The sequence below is a fragment of the Mesoplodon densirostris genome, chromosome 3 (genome assembly GCF_025265405.1).
Source record: "Mesoplodon densirostris isolate mMesDen1 chromosome 3, mMesDen1 primary haplotype, whole genome shotgun sequence".
NCBI lineage: Eukaryota > Metazoa > Chordata > Mammalia > Artiodactyla > Ziphiidae > Mesoplodon > Mesoplodon densirostris.
The window spans coordinates 63,478,132-63,500,492 of record NC_082663.1 but is presented as its reverse complement, the minus strand read 5'-3'; the positions used below and the strand labels follow the sequence as shown (position 1 = coordinate 63,500,492).

The 22,361-nt window shown below is 36.4% G+C and overlaps 1 protein-coding gene across 1 annotated transcript in view; it reads left to right on the top strand.

Annotated features, from left to right (window-relative positions):
- AP3B1 (adaptor related protein complex 3 subunit beta 1) overlaps positions 1 to 22,361 on the top strand; it is a 281,724-nt gene that overhangs the window by 94,576 nt on the left and 164,787 nt on the right. The window lies entirely within an intron of this gene.

Below are 22,361 nucleotides of genomic sequence, written 5' to 3'. Positions count from 1 at the left end.
TTAATAAGTTTCTGAGTGTTTGCTTATCGTGTTCTAGTCGAAGCTAATTTTGAAGCCCCCTCCCCAATCCTTAGTGCTCAGACATTGCAGTTAGCTAACAACCATAATTACATTTGCTTTTCAAAGAGAAAAATTATGTTTCTCATTGAATTCTTTAAAACATTTGTTTGTGTTCATACGCTTGAAGGGTAGCAAAATTTTTTTTTTTGAGGAATTGAAAATTAGTAGAAGTACTTTTTGAGATGAGCTGATATACATGCTTTTGTCAGTAAGTCTTCAAATGAACACATCATATACAAACAAGCTTCTTCAGGGGCAGAAGAGATTTTTAATTTAGTTTATTTGCATCATTATAGATCAGTACTTAGCCTGTTTATATGTAAATGTATGATTTGAGGAACAATTAAGTGTTGACAAAGTAGATTGCAGTCATATCAATTGCAGTGCATTTTCCATAATTTTTCTAACTGACATCTTTGATGATAAATAGTGGATGCCAAGTCAAAGCCGATTATACAGTGCACTAGGAATTCATGGGGCTGTCAGGGAGAAGACCGATTGACTTTGAATTTACATATTAATGAGAAGATTTGTTAAGAGGGTGCTTGACTATAGAAAATAACAGCGTTGTTTATAGGGCACGACATTTTATAAATACAGCTGATGCAGGAAAATGGAAATTAAACCTTTTAGGTTAATAAATTCAAGAGACTGCTAAAATGCATATTTGCATTTTTATTTTCTTAAATTTACCTTACTCTTTGCAGTCCAAGTGGCTTTTTTAAAATTCTAGGTCAACTTTGTATAATTTTCAAGGATATAAAATTACTTAAATGTTTTCTTTGTATCATTCAAGCCTATTGTAGGAGAATACTTGAAGCCTAAATGTAAGTCTCTAAGTCTAAAGTTGCTTTTATAGAAGTAATAGATTTTTTTTTTTTTTTTCTTTTTGCGGTATGTGGGCCTCTCACTGTTGTGGCCTCTCCCGTTGCGGAGCACAGGCTCCGGATGCGCAGGCCCAGCGGCCATGGCTCACGGGCCCAGCCGCTCCGCGGCATATGGGATCCTCCCAGACCGGGGCACGAACCCGTATCCCCTGCATCGGCAGGCGGACTCTTAACCACTTGCGCCACCAGGGAGGCCCGAAGTAATAGATTTTTAAAAATAAATGTTATAAAAAAATCAAGTAAATTTTAAGAGTGATTAAAAAAGACAGTAGTGGCATTAATTATAAACTGAAGTGAAACTGGGCCTGACAAGAATGTCTTTAATTTTATGAATTAAAGTTGAACTTCCTCTAGGATGTGATGGTTTTGCAAGAATTACCAAAATATTTTACTTCACTAATTTAGAACTTAAAATTCTGTATGTTCACAGTTACTTTTTAGCATATGAATCTAGGTAATAACATTCTGGTGGGAATATGTATGTCATTTTGAAATTGAAAATGATGATTTTACTTTTCTTCCTCTCATTATATCTGTATTTCAATTATAAAACCTTATATAGGTGTATGAAAGTTCCAAGTTTACAATTTTCTTTCAAATATTTTTAAGATACGTTTCTTAAGTTTTTCAAGGGTAGCTATAAAATAAGGACCCATCAGAACACAAAATTCATGTACATACTTCTTGATTAGCAATTTTCTGCAAGTACAAAAATATTTTGGGAATAGACTCGAAACGCCACATCTAGGCCCTGTTTTAGAGGACCCAAGTGTTAGAGATTATTTTTTATTTTTTAAATTTTCTATATGGGTTAACTTTCTTTGTAAAATAAATTTTGTATTTTGTCTTACTAATGGGCTGTTTTTGAATCTTACTTGCTATTCTGTGGAATTTTTAAAAAACAAAATAGTGAAGAGTTGTGGTAGAATTCGTGCTTTACAATGCAAATAAAAAAGTTTTTAGCTCACTCTTTCAGGCAACTATTGACGGAGGAAGGGTTCAATGTGCAGTTTAATGGGAAACTATGGACCATGTGCTGATATTGAAATGAGGTCTCTGTTCCCTGCATTGGTTATGGAGCATTTATCTTAAAGTTTGCTTATTCTTTTTGTTGTTTATAGTTTATTTTTGATTGGGTTTTTTAAACTTACATAGTTTCTTTTCTAAAGAAACATTTAAAATTTTATTCAAGTAACATGTATGTGGTTAAAAAAAAGAAGTTAAATAATACAAGGCTTATAAGAAGCAACACTTTCCTATCCCACCTTTTCCCATGCCTGAATTAGCTCCTTCAAATTCTTTTAGGCTTTTGTATATTTGTGTGCATTTAACTTTCTCCATTTCTGAGTAATATACATATATTGCTGTTTCTTGATTTATCAATTTTAGACATGACTTTCAATTATAGAAATGGAGGATTTGGCATTCTTCTATTGTATTACCGTGTGCTTCCATTTTCTCTGTTCCATCTTTGCAATATAATTGTATTACAGTTTTTCAACCAGTGTTTATTGTTCATTTAATTATGACTATGAATATTATTTATGCTGTATAGTAACATTTTCATCTCCTTTTTTGTGGAACTTTAAGTTCTTCCTGGAATCAAAAATTACCTCATTTTTAATTTGCCTAGTTTATCATGTCACTATTACAAAGCACTCCAAATTCTCCATCAGAAAATTAAATCCTCTCCAAATATTATTTTATATGCATTTGTTGAGATACTGCTAGTTGCCTACCTAATATCAGTTCTCCAACTCCACTTATTAAATAACAGAATCCTGATTTTTGTTCAGAGTAGTGATAAGTCTAGTTAAAAATAACCAACTTCCTCAAACACCGTTGGAGTCGGAAATGGCTATATGACCCAGTTGTAGAAATTGAGATAGTTGTAGAAATATTCTGGCAGAGATTCTAGGAAAGCTATTATTTTTCTGACAGGCTTACTTGACATATATATTTTACCCTTTGCCTTTTTTCATTGTTTCTTCTTGGAATGTATGTGTGATGATTAGAGGTACAGCAGCCATTTTGCAGGCATGAGGATGAAGCCACACTCTGAAAGTGGATGGTACTGAGAAAAAAAAAATGTTCTCCTATGGATAACTTGATATTTCTGTTATATATAGCTGAACACAGTCCTAGTTAGTACTGTTGTCATATATCCAGTATTCCAATAACTTCATACTCTTCCAGGAGACATTCTCCTGGAGGCTTTACCCTCCTTTTCTAACCTGATTGCTTGCTAGGCTTGCTACACAGCTGTTGTTCTGGAACATAATTTCTTCTCTTTTCTGTGTTAAATCCTCTATTTCTTAGGCCTTCGTCTCCCTAATGTCTTCTTTTTTGGTCTTCCTGGATGGAGAACATCTTCCAGTACCTTCTTAAGAATGGGTAGATTAGAGATAAAATTTTGAGACTTTGTAGTGTCACTCTCACACTTGATATTTTGCCTGGACTCTTGGATCAGTATTCTCTTAGGTCTTATATGTTTGAAATGTCTTGCTACTTTTACACTTGACTTCTTGGTTGGATATAAATGTTGGGATACCTTTTGAGAGCTCTGTAGCCACAGATTTTTCTTTTCTGCAGGTAACTTGGTTTTTTTGTTTGTATCCTCAAATATCTTTTTTTGGGTTTTTTTTTTCTTAAAATAGTTTGAAGATTAGCAAGGTTGCCTCTCAGTGTGGATCATTTTATATGCTATGTATATTCACTTCTTCCTTTATTTTAGGGAATTGCCTTTTATGTTTGAATTTTTAAATTTGATATTCAAACTTTTTTTCATACTCCATTTGTCAGTTATATGCTTCAGGAATACCAATTGTTCTATTTTATAATCTGCCTACTGTATCTGTCACCTCTTTAAAAAATTGCTTTAATGTTTGTCTTTTTATTTGTATTCCTTTATCTCCAGTCTTTTTTTTTCTGTCAGTAATTTGATTTTCAGTGATCTAATCTGTTATTTATAGTTTTTATTTAATTTGGTAATGATACAGCTTTCATCTTTAAGTTTCTATACTCAGGTTTAAATCTTATATTTCCTTTATTCTGTGGTTCGAACATGTGGTTTTTTTGAGTTCATGTTCTTAGTAACTTGCTGGAGAATTTCTTTTGATATATGGAGGATTTTCTTCCAGAATGATTTCTTTGTTTTTTGCATGTTCCCCCCCCCCCTTTTGTGCTGTGAATGTATTGCACAGTTATTATGCTCTTTTCATATTGCAACTACTTGGGAAGTGCTGGTATAGACATTTTATTTGTTCTGATATAGTGTGACTTATTCATTCTGTCCCAGCACACCTAAAGACAGTTTGTTTTTTCCTCTCAGTTTCAATCTGATTGTGGGTATTTTGTGCCTTATTCCTTTTTGTTTAGTAGCCTTAGGGCATTTGGGGAAAGGAGTAATTTGTGGGTTAGTACATTCAGTCTTAGCAGAGATGGATGTCGTTTTCAGAATACTTGAGCACTTCTTCGGGACCTTTCTTAAATGTCCTATAGTGACATTGATGCCACCTACTATGTTCCTATGGAGAATTTTTCTTGAACTTTAAATTGTTCTTTCTTATTCATTGTTTAACCCAAGAATTCTCCTGTCCAATATGGTAATTGCTAGCCACATGTGGCTATTTAAACTTAAATTAACTGAAATTGAAAATCACTTCCTCAGTTGCACTGGCCCCACATTAAGGGTTCAGTAGTCATGCGAGGCTAGTGCCTACAGTGTTGGATAGTGTGATATAAAATGTTTCCGAGGGCCTCCCTGGTGGCGCAGTGGTTAAGAGTCCGCCTGCCGATGCAGGGGATACGGGTTCGTGCCCCGGTCTGGGAGGATCCCATATGCCGCGGAGCGGCTGGGCCCGTGAGCCATGGCCGCTGGGCCTGCGCATCCGGAGCCTGTGCTCCGCAACGGGAGAGGCCACAACAGTGAGAGGCCCGCATACCGCAAAAAGAAAAATAAAATAAAATAAAATAAAATAAAATAAAATGTTTCCGATATCACAGAAGTTTCTATTGGGCAGTGTTGCCCCAGAATCATCAGTTCTTTCAGAGAGAGACAGGCTTGTTGTTTACTGTCCCACCTGCTTCTCCTCACCACCTGTTTCCACTGCCAACCTCCCTCACCACCCCCCCACCCCAAGTAGGATGAAAGGTAAGAATAACCCCTCAGTTTTCTTCTGTCTAGCAGGCAAAGGTTAATCATGAACAGTCTCAAGAAGTGAGGAATATGTTTTTCTAGAGTCTTTTCTTTTTAAAAAAAACTTTTAAAAAAGTTTATGCCATTAGATTGTGTTTCTCTTCTTGTTTCTTTCTCCACTGACTTATTTTTTGCTAGTTTTAATTTTCCGCATATTATTTATATTGGGGAAAGAAATTCTGTTTTCTGTCTTTCTCTCACCATATTTACCTAGTAGCCCCAAAATGTTGACAGTATTAAAAGTATTTTATGAATTTTAACGGGTACTAAATGAATTTTAGGAGGAGAAACTTAGAGCTTAAGACGTTAAAAAATGTGATGAATTCTGCTGCCCTCCTCTGATGTCTGTCCTTTTTCCACTGTGCTTTTCTCCTTGACATTCTGTCATGGATATTTATATCATGGTGTTTTCTTGACCTTATAGTCCATTTATTTCCTTATATTTTTCTCTGTGTTAGTCTTATTACTGTAGCATAAAGGAGTAAATATGATTAATATTGAATTTATCTTCTGACAAGTCAGTTATTTAATTTTTAAATTTGTGATTTTGCTGCTTAGTAGTTTTCGATATTCATCTCAGAAAAGATTATGATTTTATGTAATCTAATAATGTGGTAATTTAAAACAGTCAATTTTATTCTATTATTCATTTAGCTGTATATATACAAGACTTTAAGTTTCTGATACATATCTTAAAATTACTGAAGTCCTATTGGAAGTTGCAAGCCTTCGATAGACTCCAGAGTTCCAAAATGGTTACGTCAGACAGATTCTGCTACTGCATTGTTGTCTAGGTGGTATAGAGAAAGTGGCAGACACTGTTGATTGTCTCCAGCAGACAACCCCTATGCAAACAGGTCTTCTTCCTTGCAGACAGATTTTCTACAGGGATTGAGCACCCAGGTGTCTTTGCAGAAGCTATGTTGCTTCCCAGCCTAAACTAGTCTAATGTTAATTACATTCCCCTTGTAGGTGATAGGTTTAGGAATGGGCATATAACACAGTTCTGGCTAATGTGAAGTAATGGGAAATATGAGGAAAGTGGGGTGTAGAGGGTTATATGAGAAAGGTTTACTTTCACATAAAAAGCATGAAGACATCTGACCTGCGGCTGAGATATACTTCATGGACTTACAGTTTCCGCTTCCATTAATGGAATATCTTGATCAGATTAACTCTCTGGGAAATTATTTTGAAAACCAGCAGCTAAAGGTGTACTATAGGATGATCAAAAATAGGCAAGGGCTCCCCTGGTGGCGCAGTGGTTGAGAGTCTGCCTGCCAATGCAGGGGACACGGGTTTGTGCCCCGGTCCGGGAAGATCCCACATGCCGCGGAGCGGCTAGGCCTGTGAGCCATGGCTGCTGAGCCTGCGTGTCTGGAGCCTGTGCTCCACAACGGGAGAGGCCACAACAGTGAGAGGCCCGTGTACCGCAAAAAACAAACAAACAAACAAAAAACAAACAAAAAGTAGTCAAAACTAGAGAGGACTCTACACATGAAGGACTGAAATTTCAAGGTGTGAGTTTCTAGGTTTTTGCCTGGGGGAATTCCCCTATCCCATATAAAAATGGAAAAAGTTACAGCTTCACTTACCTAGGTATTAGAGAACAGACTTCAAGGCTGGAAGAATACCTAAAACTTTTGGGGAGAAATTCCAGAAAGGTGTGGGAACCACAGGAGGGTGCAGCCCTGGAAATGCATGTAAACACCATTCAAGTCATTGGCTGACCAACTCTACATGTGTGGAGAAGACTCCAGTGTGTCTAGCAAAAAAAGAGCAGCAACTGGAAACTAAATGGAGATGTCACTTGTTGGTCATATTAGGATACCCAGAGTTTGGAGTTTGAAACCAGTAAAATGCCTGCTATAACAAATATTAATACACTTCAGAGGAATGCAACACAAGGAAGAATTTATAGTGTATGGTTGATAGTATTCAGAATATGATTTGAAAAAATCAGCAGACATGAGAAACAAAAAAATAACTAATGCTGAAGAGAAAAAGTAGGCAATAGAAAGATAATCAAGAAGAGGCAATTACTAGACAAATAATGCAGCTATTTTATATATTATATATACTATATATATATATGGCAAAAATATTAAAAAGCAACATAGTTGTATTGATTGAATAAATGAATCTTAACAGGAAAGACACTATAAGAAAGAACAAAATGGAAATTCTAGGGCTGAAAAATACAATGATTCAATGAAAAATAAGCTAGATAGGTTTAATAGCCAGGATGAGGCTGTAAAAGTGTTAAGAAACCTGAAGATAGATTAATAGAAATTATTCATTCTGAAGAACAAAGAGAAAAACAAGTGAAGAAAAGTGAACAGTCTCAGAGCCATGTGGAACAATATGAAACAGAATAAAATACTTGTAATTGAAGTCCCAAAATGAGAGAAAAGGGTGAATGGAGTAGAAATAATACCTGAAGAAATAAAAACTAAAAAAGTTTCAAGTTTAAGGGGGGAAAAAAACAAGTGTACAGATCCAGGGAACACGTCAAATTCCCACGCAAAATATTAAAATGTCACACCTATGTACATAATAGTCATACTTCTGAAATCAAAGGGGAAAGAGAAAACCTTGAAAGCAGACAGAGATAAACAATGCATTATATACAGAGAAACAATGATTATGGCTAACTGCTGATAAGAAACAATGGAGTCTAGGAAGCAATGGAATATCATCTTTAAATTGTTGAGAGAAATCTGTCAACAAAGAATTCCATATTGAACAAAACCATTCTTCAAAAATAAAGATGGAATGAAGACATTTTCAGATTAACTAAATTGAAAAATTGATATGTAGAACTGTATTACAAGAGATACTGCAAGAAGGTGTTTAGGTTGAAGAGAAATGATAATAGGTGGTAATTTATAACTATAGAAAGGAATAAAGAATGATAGAAATGATATATATGTAGGTAAATATTAAAAATTAAACTTTTTTCTCTTAATTTCTTTAACATAAAAATTCTGTAACACACACACAAAAGATGTTACATATATATACATCTATCTGTCTATCTGTTGCTGTGTCTTCTCGGCAAAGATTGTACTTCCTTATGGTTAAACTCTGAACTTTTCTGTACATCCATGGAGCTGTGACCTTGGCCTCCAGTGCCACAAGTCTTTGTTTGGACATAAAATGTTTTCATTTCTCTAGGAGTGGAATTACTGGGATGTATAGTAAATATATGTCCTTCCTTTTCACACCACCAGTTCCTACTCTCCAGATGCAACTAGTTCTAACTCTTTTAGCTTTAGCTTCTAGTAGTTACCCTCATATTATTTTTATTTATTTTTATTTTCTATTTTATTTATTTATTTATTTATTTATTTATTTTGCAGTACGCAGGCCTCTCACTGTTGTGGCCTCTCCCATCGCGGAGCACAGGCTCCGGACGCACAGGCTCAGCAGCCATGGCTCACGGGCCCAGCCGCTCCGCGGCACGTGGGATCCTCCCAGACCGGGGCACGAACTCGCGTCCCCTGCATCGGCAGGCGGACTCCCAACCACTGCGCCACCAGGGAAGCCCATATTATTTTTAAAACAACTTGTTTATATATGTTTTTCTAGTGACTCAAAGGGCATTATTTAATTTAGATACATAAATATTTTGGGATTAATGAAGAAGAAACAGTCCCTTTACAAAATTTTATGTTTTATATGAAAAGTTTTTCATAACCTAAATTATATGCTTTTTAAAAAATTTTAACTGTTGTTTCTTGGAGCCCTAGTTTCCTACCCCCACTTTATCTAGAGTACAGATTTTTGCTTTTGTTTTTTCTATTTAACTATTAGAGTTCACCCTAAGATTAAAACAAACTACTGCTTTATCCCCTCCCCCATGGATGTCCACCAGTATTTTAAAACCTCTGCTCTAACCCTCTAACCTCTTTTTTTAATGTCCTAAAGGATAATTAAGTTTATCAATTTCAAATCAATAGACACTTACCTTCTTTAATACATTCTCTTTATTTCAGGGGTTTAGGTAAGGAGGGAGTGAATACGTGAGGAATTATGATTAGTTCTACCTAGGTTGGGCTTAATTTTATTTTGTAGTTTATGACTGAGTGAGAACCACTCTAAAATGCATTCTGCTTAACAAAAAACAGTTCTTATTTATCCCTGTAATTAGATTGAGATTGGTTTTCAAATGACTGGGACTCTTGTTTCTCATGTCTTAGAACTCTTAGACCTAAGATCAACTTGTGTCATGAGTATATTTTACTTCACAGAAACATGAAAAAATTCCTTATGTAGATTCTTCAGATTTCTCAGTAACAAAATTTGGAAACCACTGCATTCGGAAAGCTTATTTCCTGTATACTGGTGCTGAACATATAGTCATAAGAAATGAGAAGTGTTGTGGGCAATTGAGCACTCTGAATTTTCAGAGTGGTTCAACTCAAAGTTACTGGACACAGGTGTTTCCATAACTGTGATGTATTGAGGGAGATTCAGTGTTCAATGATCCTCAAACCCATACTTCCACCTGTGTGGTGTAGTATAAAACATGTAAAGTGAAGAGCATAGCAGTTACCTCATGGAAGGAAAAAATGTCTCAAACCAGTACGCATACAATGTGTTGTTTTACATAGGCCTAATCAGGGGGGAAAGAGACTTTTTTTTGAGAAAAATAATAAATTAGAAAATTTATTAAACATGACTTTTTTAAAAGAAGTAAACATGTGCTATCCATACTGAATAATTTAATTGTTTATGATATTGCCAATCACCTACCCACTCTGGTCTTTTCAGGGAAATCTAACCCAATGTCAGAGAGATGGACCACCAATACACTGCTATGGTATCTATGGACTGAATGTTTATGTCCTCCGAAATCCACATGTTGAAGTCCTAACTCCCAGTGTGATAGTATTTGGAGGTAGGGACTTCGGGAAGTAATTAGGTTTCAGTGAATTGGTGAGTGTGGGGTTGTCATCATAGAAATAGTGCCCTTATAAGACGACACACCAGAGAGCTTGCTTCCTTTCTCTTTCTCTGCCCACGTGAAGACAAAGCAAGAAGGCAGCCAGCTGCAAGCTAGGAAGTGGGTTCTCACCAGGAACCGAGTCTGCCAACGCCTTGATCTTGGACTTCCCAGCCTTCAAAACTGTGAAAAATTGTTGTTTAAGCCACCCAGTCTATGGTATTTTGTTATAGTAGCCCAAGCTTGCTAATATGAGTATCTTATGGCATGACAATGTCATGATGTGTTCCCCTGTGTAGCTTTTAAGTAGTCTGTGTCCACAGAAGATAACAGACATGGTATTGTCCTGGTACAAAACTTAAGTTGGTACTAATGCCCTCCAGGCTGTCTTGGAATTCATAAGACAAGTGGGTACATTCAGTGTCTTTTTCTCGACTTCAACAGCACGGTAATAAAATAAAAGAGATGGCAGGATGAAGAATAAAGTTTATAGGGCCTCCCTGGTGGCGCAGTGGTTGAGAGTCCGCCTGCCGATGCAGGGGATACGGGTTCGTGCCCCGGTCTGGGAGGATCCCATATGCCGCGGAGCGGCTGGGCCCGTGAGCCATGGCCGCTGGGCCTGCGCATCCGGAGCCTGTGCTCCGCAACGGGAGAGGCCACAGCAGTGAGAGGCCCGCATACCGCAAAAAGAAAAAAAAAAAAAAAAAAAGTTTATAAACTATGCCTTTCCAAAATATGCTTTATGAAATAAAAGGTAATTTTTTTGGACTTCATAGAGCTTATATTTAATGTAACAACATTTCTCTTACTGAAAGTGAATGTTTTAGAGCAAGGTGAAAAGCTAATTTTATTCTAATGTTTTTATTTTAGCGTTTGGGGTAGTCAGTACACATGAGTGGAGGGGGGCCTATTTTCATATGAAATAGCTCAGGTATATTAAACTCACTGTTTCTTTTAAAAATTTGTTTTAATTTTTTTTTTTTAGAGAAGTTTTAGGTTCATAACAAAATAGGGTGGAAAATGCAGGAGGTTCCCATATACTCTCTGCCCCCACCCATCTCCTGACTATCAACATCCTTCACCACAGTATTACATTTATTACAGTCAATGAACATATGCTAATACATCATTATCACCTGAAGTCCATAGTTTACACTGAGGTTTGCTCTTGGTGGTGTTCATTCTGTTGGTTTTGACAAACGTATAATGACATGCCTCCACCATTGTGATATCTTACAAAATAGTTTCACTGCCCTAAAAATCCTCCATGTCCTGCCTATTCATTCCTCTTTCCCCTACAAATCCTGGCAATCACTAGTCTTTTTACTATCTCCGTAGTTTTCCTTTTTCAGTTCTTTGCCTTAGTAATATGCATTTAAGGATGCTCCGTGTCTTTTCATGTCTCTATAGTTCATTTCTTTTTAGAGCCAAATAACTTTCCATTGTCTAGATGTACCATAGTTTATTCATCCATTCACCTGCTGAAGGATATCTTGTTTGCCTCTATATAAATTGGCAAATATGAATAAAGCTGCTATAAACCTTGTGCAGGTTTTTGTGTGGACTCATTTTGGTATAAACCGAGGACTCTGATTGCTAGACTATTTGATAAGAGCATATTTAATTTTGCAAGAAGCTGCCCAATTGTCTTTCATAGTGGCTGTACTGTTTTCTGTCCCCACTGGCAATGAATGAGTGTTCCTTTTGCTCCACATTCTTGCCAACATTTAGTGTTGTCAGTGTCCTGGAGTTTGGCTATTCTAATAGGTGTGTAGTTGTATCTTTTTTTAAAAAATATTTATTATTTTTTGGCTGGGTCAGGTCTTACTTGCAGCATGCGGTCTCTTCCGTTGTAGTGCGCGAGTTCAGTAGTTGTGGCACACGAGTTCAGTAGTTGTGGCGCGTGGGCTTAGTTTCCCTGCAGCATGTGGGATCTTAGTTCCCTGACCAGAGATTGACCCCGCGTCCCCTGCATTAGAAGGCGGATTCTTTACCACTGGACCACCAGGGAAGTCCCCGTATCTTGTTTTAATTTGCACTTCCCTAATTACGTATGATGTTGAACATCTTTTCATAAGCTTATTTGCCATCTGTATATCTTCTTTGGTGAGTTGTCTGTTCAAGTCCTTGGCCCATTTTTTAATCAAGTTGTTTGCTTTCTCACTGTTGAGCTTTAAGAGCTCTTTGTATATTTTGGATAACAGCCCTTTATCAGATGTATCTTTTCCAAATATTTCTCCAAGTCTGTGGCTTGTCTTGTCTTTGTCTTGACATCTTTTGCAGAGCAGACATTTTTAATTTTAATGAAGTTCAGCCTATCAGTTATTTCTTTCATGGGTCATGCCTTTGGTGTTGTATCTAAAAGTCATCCCATATCCAAGGTCATCTAGATTTTCTCCTTTCTTATATTCTAGAATTTTATAGTTTCGTGTTCCTTATTTGTCTCTAATCCTTTTTGAGTGAATTTTTGTGAATGGTGTAGGTCTGTCTAGATTCATGTGTTTTGCATGTTGACGTTCAGCACCATTTGTAAAAAAGACTATCTCTTCTCCATTGTATTAACTTTGCTCCTTTGTCATAAATCAGTTAACTGTGTATTCATGTGGGTCTATTTTGGGGTTCCCTGTTCTATACCATTAATCTCATTGTTCTTTCACCAGTACCACACTGTCTTAATTTTGATTACTGTAGCTTTATAGTAGATCTTGAAGTCAAACTCACTGTATAAATGTTAAACTATTGAAAAATTTAAGCATACACAAAGATAGGGCTAAGAGTCCAATGAATCCTCATGTACATATCACCTAGATACAACATTCATCAGCTCATGCCTGCTCTCAACTTTAACTCAACCCCCTTCCCACTTCAATCCCAAATTTCATATGAAATTCAAGATACTGTATAATTCCATCCATATCTATTCAGGATATATTTCTAAAACACTGTCTTCACTTTAAAGAGACTGCAAAGCTGTCTCCATTTTCCAAATAAGAGGATTTAAAGCTTTTTTTTTTTTTTTTTTGGTTCAGCTTGAATGTATACTCTTTTAGAAAGATGGAGAAAGTTGTTTATTCTAGTATATAATTTCATTTTCTACACATACTGATATTTTAAATAACAGAAAAATCTTCATTTATAAATATAACATTTCTATTCTCATGAGTTTCATCACAAAGATTTTATGTATTTGGGTCCTTATTATTACCAGGGTTCCTTTTTGAGTCATTTAATAATTTTCCATAGGGAACCAACTTTACTTCTGTATAGGTTGTTTGAGATGCTCATCACCTTGGAATATGGATAGGATGCTGACATGGAAATTACATTTTAAGCCTCCAATACTCATTCACATGATATTAGTATAATTCTTCTGTAAGGAAGACTTGACTTTTCTCTCCCATTTATTTATTTTTTAGTCATTTATTTACATAAGTATGGACTCCTAGATATTTATTTTATCCTTTGGGTTGTGAACTAATACTGTCATTATTCTACTGCTAAAATTTTTCAGCTTTGGTCTTAGGGAGTTGTTTTCGTTTGTTTTTTAAGTACCTGATGATCTAGATTTATTTTAACTGCCTTAGTTTTAGAACCAGCCATTTTCCAAGGTGCAAATGAGCAGGTTTTACAGGTTCATTAATGTTTTTTACATCAGTCAGATTGCTGTTAAATGGTTCTCTTTGTAATAATCATATCAGTAATTTATTGGAGTAAAGGTGACATTACTTAAATGACCATGAGGCTTAGAAAAATTGCCAACATAAGCCACAATATAAAATATTTTAATTAATACCCATTAAAAACCCCCAGTATGATAATGCCTCATTTCTCTAGGCTCAATACAAACAATACATATAATAATTGGTTTTTTAAACCTTTTTGATGCAAACACTTCTAAAACAATTTTCTGTTTTCCAGCCCCTTGACAGGGAATGAAAGACATAACAATATTTTTTTCTTTCTACATTACACCTTATATTCTCTGAGTATCAAGAGATAGATGGTTAAAATTAAAAGCATAATATACTCTGCATAAGAACTTTATACTTAGAATAATACCTAAAGTCTTCATAACTGCTGTTTCAGCTATGTAGGGGAGACCTTTCTACTTAGTTCCAAATTCATAGATGTATTGTGTAAACTGAAACTGCATTGTATCAATTTCTAGATAAGAAATATATTAGAAGGTACAGAATACGTTAAAAAATTAAGCAGTTCCATTAAAAAAAAGAAGTATTTCTAGGGCTTCCCTGGTGGCACAGTGGTTGAGAATCTGCCTGCCAATGCAGGGGACACGGGTTCGAGCCCTGGTCTGGGAAGATACCACATGCTGCAGAGCAACTAGGCCCGTGAGCCACAACTACTGAGCCTGCGTGTCTGGAGCCTGTGCTCCGCAGCAAGAGAGGCCGTGATAGTGAAAGGCCCGCGCACCACGATGAAGAGTGGCCCCCGCTTGCCACAACTAGAGAAAGCCCTCACACAGAAACGAAGACCCAACACAGCAAAAATAAATAAATAAATTAATAAGCTCCTACCCCCAACATCTAAAAAAAAAAAAAGTATTTCTAAAATATTGTTTTCAAATACACATGGTGCTGTATTAAAATTGGTTCATCTTCCTTTTTAGGTATATGATGTACAATTAGTATACTAAGTTGAGCAAATGGAAATTTTTTTCTATAGATTTCAGCAACTTTGAAACCTATTTTATCTGTATTTATCCTTAAGCAGACTAAACATCCTTCTGATTATATCTTGTTTACCTTATTGTTAATTTAATTTATTTATTTATTCGGGGGTGGGGGAGGCTCTGCTGGGTCTTTGTTGCTCTGCGCAGGCTTTCTCTAGTTGCGGCGAGCGGGGGGTCCTCTTCGTTTTGGTGTGCGGGCTTCTCATTGAGGTGGCTTCCCTTGTTGTGGAACATAGGCTCTAGGCACATGGGCTTCAGTAGTTGCAGCACATGGGCTCAGTAGTTGTGGCTCACGGGCTCTAGAGCGCAGGCTCAGTAGTTATGGCGCACGGGCTTAGTAAGTCCACGGCATGTGGGATCTTCCCGGGCCAGGACTCAAACCCGTGTCCCCTGCATTGGCATGCAGATTCTTAACCACTGCGCCACCAGGGAAGTCCCTGTCTTTTTTTCTTACGTGCATAATTTTAAGATTTTTATTGAAGTAGAACTAGACAATATATATGTGTCAGAAGCAAATGGTCTCATGAATTTTGTAAACTGAAGAGCCCAATGTAACGAGTACTCAGATTAAGAAACAGTAATTATATTTCAGAAGCCCCTCCTTTGACACCTTCCACTTAATATCCTTCTTTCCCTCCCAAATGGAAACAATATCCTGACCCTTAATGACTCTGCCTTTTCTTCCCTATTTTCCTCCCTCTTTCCTTACTTACTTTCTGAAAAATTGTTGAACTAGTTTGAAGCTTTGTATGATGGGTTTGGTTTGCTTGTGGAATATTACTAGGTAAGGGTATCAGCAATCTGAGTTCCTTTAATCACCTCAGTTATAGATTTGACATGATTGGAAGGTGGGCTTTAATTTTATCATCTTTACTCTCTAGGATATAGACTCTCAAGATTTTAAACCAAAGACTAGGGAGAGTTAGGATTCTTGGTTTTGGTGGATCCTGACCTCCAACTTTTGCTTCTGTAATTTTTGTGAATCTGCTAACAGCTCTTTAGGCCTCTCGGCTTTTTGTTATGTAATAACAATGCTTTTGGGGGAAAAACAATTCCTAATGTCAGTCAGATTTCTTGGTTTACTACTTCTTCTGGATCTTGCCTGCATAATTCATCACTGTTCTTTTAACTTTTCAGTGCCTTCAGACAGGTGTGTTTCATTTTTCTTCCCTAGCTCGCTATAAGGGTAATTCCAATTTGCTTATTTCTAGAAGCAGAACTCTGTAATCCTGTATTACTTATTTTTAAAAAGTAATCTTTCAAGTCTTATTTTTAATGACATTGTGTCATTGGAGTTTGTGACTTCTTTTAAGCATCTATAACTGGCATTGATTAAAGTTGTTTCAGTGTAATGAGTTCCCCAAACAGTACATTTTGGTTCAAAATGAAGCAGTTGTACAAAAACCTCATGATATTTTTGTAAATTCTCAAATATGAGGCAGTTTCTTTTCTGAGGGATAATTTTAGGGGGAAATTTTTCTTCATATTTGGCATCTAAGGATATTTGATTTACGGTGAGGTAATAGTTTCTAGAAAAAAATTTAATAATAAAAGCAATGGTAATAGCTACTATTTGAGTGTTTAATATGCACTAGGCACTAAGGGCTTATATAACCTTCACTAAACTAATCAATCTTTATGAACACTTTCATGATATAGATACTGCTTTTATTCCATTTTACAAATGGGTAAATTAAGACAGGGGGAAGTCAAGTAATTTAACATGGTCATAGAGGCAACCCCGATACTGAACTGGCATGAACCTAGTATTACCCATTCTGGCTGTTTTCATCCGGCTTCCATTCTGTTCTGGCCAATGTCTGTTCCTGTGGGTTGAAAACCTGAGAAAACAGCTAGCAGTGACACAGATTCAGATATAAAGTTATTGGAGATTGGCTCCCATCCTGTGTAGAAGCCTTATCTCATTTGTTTCATTAACCTCATGAAAACATCAGTCCTTAAATTCTTTTCCTTTTAGTTCAAACTAAAGGAATTATGCTGTTGGTGTATATATACAATTAGTAATTAGCAGCCAGATCTAAAAAGCCATGCCATGATGTTCTCATAGCAATAGAACCAAATTGAAATTTCATAAAAAGTGTAAGAGAAAGTTTCTTTTGAGGGGAATATACTTTGAAATAATAATTTATCAATAACTATTTTAGGTATTAAGCAACATGTTCTTCGTGTTTGTTATCCAATAATCCTGTTGTTAAAACTTTGTACTGTTTCAAAGAATCCCTTTCATTTTAGTAAATTATACTAATTTATTTAATGTTAAATGTTAAGAAAGAATTAATTTACAGATCTTTAATAAAACATATCATGAAGCATTAATCTGTAGAAGTGTTACTTAATAGCTTTGTAAAATCTTTGGATGTGGGAAAGATACTAATGAAAAGAAAAATACTCCTTTATAATCTTTTTACTATAATTACTACCATAATCCTAAATATTTGTACAGTAAAATAAACAATACAAATATTTATTAAAATAATGTAATTGAACTTTAATAAAGTGTTAGTTAGTAGAGAAGGAGAACTGGAAAGCGCTCTGTTAATACAGCCGTTTCATCATATATCAGTTTTAGGTATATTTTGAACATTTGTTTGATTAGCATTCAGTAAAGATTGTTGGTGAGTGCTTATGCTTAAAGAATGAGATTATTTGTGTATCATTTTATTGGTTTATTAATGCACTTAATAGAATCAGTTTAGTCTGAAACTCCATAAAGGAGAAAGACCCTCAAGTCTGGCCTTGATAGAAAAGTATGTCTCAGTTATTGTCCTTTTTTTTTTTAAGCACTAAGAGACAAGTAATTTGTTTTGAATTGTGTATTCAGAGACGATGATAAATGTTATAATTTATAGTTTATTTTTAAAGTGCCTTTTGTTTTCAAAGCATAAATTTGGTGAGTTTCTTTTGTTTGGAGAATTTCTTAAGATTTTGTTTTTATTGTGGATTTAAAAAACACTCAGATAATATTATGCTTATATCTAAGAAAACTAAAGGTCATATTTTTTGATGAAAAGTGTTTTCAGTGATATTTAAGCGAAGACTGTGTCCTAACTGTAAGCACTTAACAAGGAAAACATAATTCATTAAGTGATATTAACCTATAACAATTTAAATAATTTATTTTATTGTTATCTAACATTAAATATATGCAAATTGCTTTCAAGTGATTTACTGATTTTTTTCTCCTTAATTTTATTTAATTAAATGTTCTCTTTTAAGGTAACTATAGATTCACATGCAGTTGTAAGAAATAATATAGAGAGATGTGGTGTAACCTTTATTCATTTTCCTCCAGTGGTGACATCTTGCAAAACTATAGTAAGGTATTACAACCTTGATATTGACATAGATACAATCATGATTCAGAACATTTCTATCACAACTATCCTTCATGTTACCATTTTATAGTTAAACCCATTTTCTTCCCTGTGCTTAACCCTGCTCCCCTTTAATCCCTGGCAACCACTAATTTCTTCTCCATCTCTATAATTTTGTCATTTCAAGAATGCTATATAAATGGAATCATAGAGTATGTAACCTTTTAGGATTAATTTTGCTCACTCAAGTTCAGTGTACTTCTCTGGAGATTAATCAGCATTGTGTGTATCAGTCATTTGTTTCTTTTTATTTCTGAGTGATATTCCATGGCATAGATGTTTAACCATTTGCTTAACCAATTGTTCAACCATTCATCCATTGGAGGACATCTGTGTTGTTTCCATTTTGGCTAATAGGAATAACACTGCTATGAATATTTTGTGTAGAGATCTTTGTGAGAATTTCCATTTCCCCATGATAAATGCCCAACAGTGCAGTTTTTGGGTTGTATGGTGAATACAGGTTTAGTTCTGTAAGAGACTGACAAGCTGCCGGAATGACTGTAACCTTTTACATTCACCACCAGCATATGAGTGATCCTTTCCCTGGACTTGCTTACTATCATTTGGTGGTGTCACTATTTTTAAGTTTAATTTTAGATGAGAGCCATTCTGATATGTATGCCATAACAAAACCACCTTGCTGTGGTTTTAATTTGCATTTCCCTATTAGCTAATGATGTTGATTATCTTTTCATGTGCTTTGTTTGCCATTTGTATATCTCCTTTAGTAATTGTTTATTGATGTCTGTATTAGTTTGCTAGAGCTGCCATAACAAAATACCACAGACTGGTTAAATAAAGAGAAATTTATTTCTCATAGTCTCTCACAATTCCTCCAGGAGGCTAGAAGTCCAAGGTCAAGGTGTTAGCAGGTTTGGTTTCTCCCAAGGCTCCCCTCCTTGGCTTGCAGATGGCTGCCTTCTTGCTGTGTTCCCATATGCCTTTCTCTCTTCTTATAAGGATGCCAGTTGTATTGGATTAGGGTACCACTGATATAATCTAATTTAACCTTGAAGGTCCCAACTTTAGCATATGGTCGCATTGAGGCTTCAACATGTGAATTTTAGGGGATACACAGTTCAGTCCATAAGAATATCTTTTGCCCTTTTTTAAACTGAATTGTTTTTTTTTAATGTTGAGTTTTGGGAGTGGTCTTTATATTCTAGATACTAGCCCCTTGTTTCATATGTAGTTGCATATATTTTCTGGCAATGTGTAATTTGTTTTTTTATTCCTCTTAAGCAGTTTTTTTTTTTTTTTTTTTTTTTTTTTTTGTGGTACACGGGCTTCTCACTGCTGTGGCCTCTCCCGTTGCGGAGCACAGGCTCCGGATGCGCAGGCTCAGCGGCCATGGCGCACGGACCCAGCCGCTCCGCGGCATGTGGGATCTTCCCAAACCGGGGCACGAACCCGTGTCCCCTGCATCGGCAGGCGGACTCTCAACCACTGCGCCACCAGGGAAGCCCAAGCAGTTTTTTTTTTAATGGAACAGGAGTTTTTAATTTTGATGAAATCCAATTTATCAGTGTTCTCTTTTATGGCTGTGCTTTTGTTGTCAACCCTAAGAACTCTTTACCTAGCTATATAAATGTTTTTTTTTAAAAAAATGCTATGCCATGTTGAAGGAAAAATGATTAGAGATCACAAATTATAAATTTTTTTGCTGGGAGAAATTGTTAATTATAAAAAGAAGGTTCACTTTGAAGAATAGGGGCAGATCAGTCATGAACAAAATAAACACTTGGGAGATAATCTTTCATGCGTTTTTCTCACTTTTTTCTGCTCTTCTGTGTCATGGCATTGATAGGTTTTGTACTGGACTATCTTTTAAGGATGTTTGTTTAGCAGGCAGCCTTGGAAAAGAGAGGTACTCCCAGACAAGATTATCTTGACGGGTAGTATCATCATCTGCTTTGTCATCCAAGCTGGGAATGGGGGCATCCTTGTTAAGTGCCCCGATGTTGTTCTTCACGTTCAGTCACTGCATCCTGTTGATTTCAGCTTCTAAGTAGTTCTTAAATCCCCCCTGCATTTTCATCCTTGTCACTGACATTCCCTGATCCATTACCTCATCCTCTCAAGTGTCCTTTCTGTAATGCTGCTTTCCAGATCTTTTTCTTCATCTTTAGTTTTCAGAAGTTTGACTTATATGTCTTGTTTTGTATTTCTTTGGGTTTATCCTGTTTAGGATTTACTCAGTTTAGTCCATCTGTAGTTTTAGGTCTTTTGCCAAATTTAGGAATTTTTCAGTCGTTATTTCTTGGAGTACTCTTTAAGCCCCACCCATCATCTGAATCTTTCCAGGGTTCAGATGATAGGATATTTTAGCTGGTTTGTTATAGTTCCACAGGTCCCTGAAGTTCTTTTTTTTTCCCCCTTATCTTTGTCCTCCGTGTATTTTTTTTTTTAATTTTTATTGGGCTATAGGGGATGGGTTGGGAAATAGCTCTGCAAGTTATGCCCTACTAGGGAAATGTCCATTTTAATTTTCTTGGGATAGCTTTCGGAGCTTTTTCTTTTTCTTGGAGCTGCTGCTCCTGCTGGCAGCAGCCTCTTCAGGTCCACTGCTGAGTGGCTCCTCCTTGGAAGAGAATTTCCTCTATTTCTTGGGGACCGTCTTGTTTCCTGACTCTTCAGGGTCACTAACTGGTTCCCTCTCTGGGGAAAGATTTCTTCCTCTTGGTAAGACTTCCACTGCCAGCTGTCTCTTCAAGATCACTACTAACCAGCTCTTCCATGGAAAAAGAGTTCTTTTTTGGGGGGTTTGGAGAGGAGACAGATGGGTCTTCCATTCCATTCTCCATTTTTCTCTTTTGTTCAGATTGGGTAATTTATGTTGTTCTGTGCTCTGATTCACTGATGGTTTCCTGGTCCTCTCAGTACTGCTTTTGATCCCATTTATTGTTTAATTTTGGTTTCTGTATTTTTCAGTTGTAACCTTTCTTGTTGGTCTTTCTTTATATCTTCTATTTCTTTGTTTAGATTTTATAATTCTTTTCTAAGACCTTCTGTTTTTCATTTGTTTCAAGGATGTTCCTAGTTGCTCACTGAAACATTTTTATGATGGTTGCTTTAAAATCTTTATTAGATAACTCTAATATCCCTATCATCTTAGTGTTGGCATCTACTGTTTATCTTTTTTCATCTAGTTTGGGATCTACCTGGCTCTTGGAATGGTGAGTGATTTTTTTTTTTCCCCAAACCTGGATGTTTTGGATATTATGAGATTATGGATCTTATTCAAGCCTTCAGTTTTAGCTTGGTTTGTTTGACACCATTCCAGCAGAGAAGGGTGGGGTGCATGCCACCTCATTACTGCCAGGTCATGGTAGAAGTCCTGGTTCCCCACTCAGCCTCCATGGATATCTCAGGTAGATTGTGCTCATTATTACTGTGGGTGAATGTGGGATCTGGCTCCCCACTATTATTCCCCTGATAGCTTTCTGGTTGGGAGGTATAGAAGTGCCTCACTACTGTTCCACATGTGCTTCCACTGACACCACAGAGTGGTGTGTCCTTGTTACCACTGGCTGGTGATGTTTCAAGTCCTGAGGGAAGTGTCCACTAAGCATCCTCTTGTACTAGCCCAGTGGGGAGGGATAAAGTTACCTCGACTGATAGGTAGGCTTGGATGTCCAAGCTCCCTACTTGGTCTCCCCACCATGGAGGTGCCTCATTAACGGGTGGGGATTAAAGTCTCAGTTCCATCTTGGCCTTTTCTGATACCACCCCAGTAGGAAAGTGGGGGCTGTTATTACATCCTGGGGGGAGGGGTGGAAATCTAGGCTCTCCCTGTCAGCTTTTGCTGGTGGGGTTAGGGGTAAGGTCATGGTTTTTTTCTCTAGTGTTGGCTGCACTAGAGCAGTTATTTTCTTAAAAAGTTTTCTGTCTTGCTAGACTTTCTGTTTCCCTTTCTTGGTCCTTTGGCTACAGAGAACAGGCTTTTGGAGGGTTTGTTTCATCTATACTTGTTGGTTTTCTGTGTTACCCACTTCTCTTCCACCCAGTCTTTGATATATGAGGTAAAAATGAAAATCCAAGGAACTCACTGTTGTGTCATTCTTTGGATCCTGAGATCCCTATCCAGTCTTTCTTCTTCTCTGTGTTTTCTTTTTTATATTTGTTTTATATATAATGTCTTGGGTTTCTAGTTATACTTAGCAAGAGGAATAGGAAAAAG